The following is a 4,670-nucleotide window of genomic DNA, read 5'->3' as shown; positions in this document are numbered from 1 at the left end:
CCATTATATCAGTAGAATAAAATGGGCTTAACATTTCACTTAAGATAATTCATTATTAACAGATTTTACAGAAGCAGATACCTTAGAATCAAATCAAACTGCCTTAAGAAATTGCAGTCATGCTGATGAAAACTTCTTGGAAGGTTATGGCCAAAATCCACGCTGTAGGACAATCTTCCAAAAAAACTGGAACATTGGGTTCGATTTAGATATTGTCAATGTCTTCATCATCTCCAGTGTCATCAAACTGAATTTCATCATAATCTCCAGGACCAAATATATTGGTTTCATTGATTTTAGCATGCTCAGGAAGCTTGCTATATGCTTTTAAACTTCTTGCTTCCTCATTGTATTGTAGAATCACATCAGCTTTGTTATCCTGGTTATCTCGGAAACCAGCCAATATGATGTCTGAGGTATTTATCCAAAACTTTTTTTCTCAATATCCCTCTGATGTGACATAATCTCTACACCCCATCAAAGCACATGGCTCCTAATCATCCATTTTCCAACATCTTGATTACCTGAGCATATTCTTGCCCATCGTCTTTGAACGCCAATTCTCTTTTTTCAGATTCATTCACATTCTTACCTCTGTGTCTGTTTTTACTTCCTTTGCCTTTATTCTTGGGTATGCTGGTAAAGATGATCTAGTGGCTTCTCTGATTTCCTTGGGGGCTGCGGTGCTGGTGATTTCTCTGAGGGGCGCAAAGGGTGCGGCAAAGGACCACGTGGGACTAGGCTCACGCTGGAGGCCGAGCTGCATGTAGGAGAGTAGCGATCAGATTCTGCCTCCCCTTTCGTTTTTTTCCCCTATCTTTTCTCCTTCCCCTCATCTCAATTATTTATTCCTTATGTTCACTTTCTTTTAGTTTTACTATATCTATTATACCTTTCAGATTTCATTTATTTTTTCAGATTCTTACACTAGGGAGACAATACAGTGTTTACATATGTGGGCCTGATTTATTCTACTTATGAGTATAGCCTATAGTTATATCCATTTACCCATAAAAGTCTCAAGTTTTTCTTTGTAGCTGAGTAATACTCCGTTGTATAGAAATATCACGTCTTTTTTATCCATTCCTCAATTGATAAGCATTTGGGTTGTTTCCAAGATTTAGCTATGACAAATTGTGCTGCTGTAAACATGAGTGCACAAAAATCACTGTGGTATGATGTTTTTAAGTTCTTTTGGAAAAATGCTCAGAAGGGGCATTTCCAATCCTAGTTTTTGAGAAGTCTCCACACTGCTTTCCGAAGTGGTTGCATCAATCTACCACCAACAGTGGAGAAGGGTTCTTTTTTCTCCACAGCCTCGTCAGCATTTGTTATTAGTTGATTTCTTTCTGGAGTGAGATAGTATCTCAGTGCTGTTTATATTTGCATTTCCTGAATGACCAGCTCTCTAGAGCATTTTTTCATGTATTTATTTGCTATTTGTATTTCTTCATCTGAGAAATGTTTATTCTTCTCAAATGCCCATTTTTGGAATGGGATTTTGAATTTTGAGGGCCTGATTTTTTTTTTTTTAGCTCTTTATATATTCTACATAGAAATCCTTTGTTTGAGTAACTGTTTTTGTTTTTTTTTTTTTGTACATATGCAACTCTCTTTATTGCTGATGATTGATTTCCATTTGTACACACATTCATCTCAAGCCTCACTTGGCATTATGCATTCAAATTTTTATTTCTGATCCAGTCTGAGAGCCAAGTCCACAAGTATCTCTTCTTCTTTCAAGGTAGTGATTCTCCAAGGCTCTTGTCTGATGACCAACCTGTCTTTTCCACACTCACATTGAAAGAAGAGCTTGATATCGATTGGACCTGGAAGGAAACTTTTGATATGTGCTTTTCTCTACACCGAGATACAGCCAAGGCATGGATTAGCTTGCTGTTTGTATAATTTCCAGTGGCTCCAAAATTCAGAGTTAAAAGTACAAAACCAGACTTCCCTGGGATGGTTTAGTGGCTTCATGATCCCCCTAAGGACTTCACAAATCTCTACCCTTGCCTGTAGGTGGGCACCAGGCATAAAAACAGAAACCTCCTTAGGAACAGAGTACATCTCGAGGTTTAATTTGCTCAGCCCGGCCGTGTGGCACAGCACCTTCTTCATGGTGTCTATGGACATGAAGTTTTTTATGAAGCAGAAGGTAGTGAGCTGAGAGCAGCTGCTCAGGGAAGGCAGAAAGACACAGACCTGTGCATCCGTGATTCCACAATTTTCCAAATGCAGGGTGGTCAGGGTGGATGAAACACTACTCAGAAATTGTTGGAGAGGCTCAGGACTGAAAGAAGTCAGCCTGGTACAACTCAGAATCAAGTGCTTTAGCTGTCTGATCTGCTCAGAGCAGGGCAGCAGGTTCCAGTCAGAATGTGAAATCTGGCTGTTACTTACTGAGAGGGTCTCCAAGGGCGATGCCAGGCACCCAGGAAAGGGGCAAACTGAGCCAACCTAAAGATTGTCCAGTGGTGACTGACATCCACTTCCTGCACAGAATCTAGGTCCAGCATTTCGAGTATGTCTTTGATGCATTGAGAATGAATGGCAGTAACATGCAGCTTTGGACAATCCAGCTGCACCCGTTTGCCCCTCTCCTTAACCCACTGGAGAAGGAAGGATGCCTCTGGGGATGGATCTTCATCACTGCTCCACAGATCTAAAATGATCTTGAATCTCTTCTTGTTTGGTACCCTTGGCCCAGTCTTCTCTCTTCTCCATTTCATCGAACATTCTTCCCACTGGTTTCCACACCAGACTCTCCAGAATTTCCTGTGTATGTCCCGCATGTCTAGCACTTGCAGCTTCAGCCTCCTGGAGCAATCCTCCTGGCTCAGCAGCACATCAAGCCCATCCAGCACAGCTTGTAGCACCCTTTTCTTTGCCTTCAGAACATCCTCCTCAGTGTCCAAAATCCCTCCTTTCATCATGTTCGTCAGGGTTCCAAGGGGCAGGGAAGGAAAGGGCCAGAACAGCACCATAGCCTTTATGACCTCTGTGTGTTTCCTGACAATGGCCTCCCTGAACACTCGTGGGAAAAGCTCCCCTGGCAAATATCTCACAGCTTCTGTGGCCCGGGCTTGGTCCTTCAGCAAGCTATCAATTGCCAGGCACAGTAGTACATGTGGGGACGGGGTGCTCATCCTGGTGAATCTGGAAAGCCGAGCGTGCTGGGAAACACAGGGCTGGATAAGAGGGCCGGGTGCTCCACCTCCCAGGAATCCAGTCAGCTGCTCCAGTACCTGGATGCTCCTCAGGGGCTTCAATTGATTCCTGATCCCGTTTCCCTTTTCATATAGGGCTTTCCAATCCGTGGTGATGCTGAGCCTCCACCCAGGTAATCCTGACTGCTCCTCAGCTTTCAGGCACAACTTCAGGTGACCGTCACAGGGCTCCAGGACTCCAGGCAGGACCAGTCTGAGTAACTGTTGATTGCAATTTTTTTTCCCAATTTGTGGGGTGTCTTTTCATTCTGCTGGTGATTTCTTTGATGTGCAGAAATATCTTAGCAAGATGAGATCCCAGTAGTTGATTCTTTGAAGTATTTCCTGTGCAACTTGGCTTTTGTTCAACTCTCTGCCTACCCCTATGTCTTCAAGATTTCCACCTACTTTCTCTTCCAGGAGATTTAGTGTTTCTGTTTTAATGTTTTTTTTTTTCTTTTTAAATTAACTTTAATGAGAAATAAATAGCAATGAGACAGTTTCAAAAATATTTTAATGTTTAGATCTTCAATATATTTTGACTTTAGTTTGATGCACAGTTGATAGACCTGGGTCTAGTTTTAATTTTTGGCCTGCAGAGAGTCATTTTTTCCAGCATTGTTTGTTAAAGAAGCTATCTTTCTTCCCGTGAGTAAGTTTGGTCCCTTTGTTAAAGATAAGATGACTGAGTGTGTTTGTAGTTGTGTCTACATCTTGTAATCTTTTCCTTTGATCTTCAGCTCTATTTTTTGCCATTATCATGCTGATTTTATCACAGTAGTCTTGTATTATAATTTCAAGTCAGGGATTGTAATGCTTTCTACCTTGCCTTCGCTGCCCAATATTGCCTTTGTATTCTAGGTATTTTCTGGTACCAAATGATTTTTAGGAATGTTTTCTTTAGATCTATGAGGTATGTTGATGGTATTTTGGTAGGGATTGCATTTAATATGTATAACAAATTTGGGAGTTTGGCCATTTTCACAATGTTGGTTCTTCCTATCCATGAGCAAGGAGTATCTTTCCATTTCTGAAATTCTCTTCAATCACCTTTTTTTCAGGGTATTGTAATTTTCGTTGTATAGATCTTTTGTTTTCTTTGTTAGGTTAATTGGTAATTTGTACCTATCTAGAAATCTGTCAATTTCTTCTGTTCTTTCCATTTTGAGTGAATAAAGATTTTCAAAATAGCTGTTGGTGATCTTCTGAATTTCCTTAGGATCTGTAGTAATTTCACTCTTTTCATTCCATCTTGCTTGAATTTGAGTTTTCCTTTCCTCTTTTTGAAGAGAATCTCTAGGGGTTTATTAATTTTATGTAATCATTCATGTTATTGGTTCTCAACATAGAAACCAGACCAGAATCCAATTACTAAAATTTGTGAGCCTTTTATCACCAGGTCCAGGACAACTTGACCATAATCATGCAGGAGAGGACAAATGGCAAAGAGACTTAGACGTA

At 40.7% G+C, this 4,670-nt stretch overlaps 1 pseudogene; it reads right to left on the bottom strand.

Annotated features, from left to right (window-relative positions):
• Positions 1 to 205: 205 nt before the first annotated feature.
• Positions 206 to 2,936, bottom strand: LOC101572985 (annotated as a pseudogene).
• Between the last annotated feature and the right edge of the window lie 1,734 nt (positions 2,937 to 4,670).

The sequence above is a fragment of the Octodon degus genome, unplaced genomic scaffold (assembly GCF_000260255.1).
Source record: "Octodon degus isolate 3935 unplaced genomic scaffold, OctDeg1.0 scaffold00122, whole genome shotgun sequence".
In the NCBI taxonomy this organism is placed as follows: Eukaryota; Metazoa; Chordata; class Mammalia; order Rodentia; family Octodontidae; genus Octodon; species Octodon degus.
The sequence above is the reverse complement of the archived record's forward strand: the minus strand, read 5'-3'. Positions and strand labels throughout refer to the sequence as shown.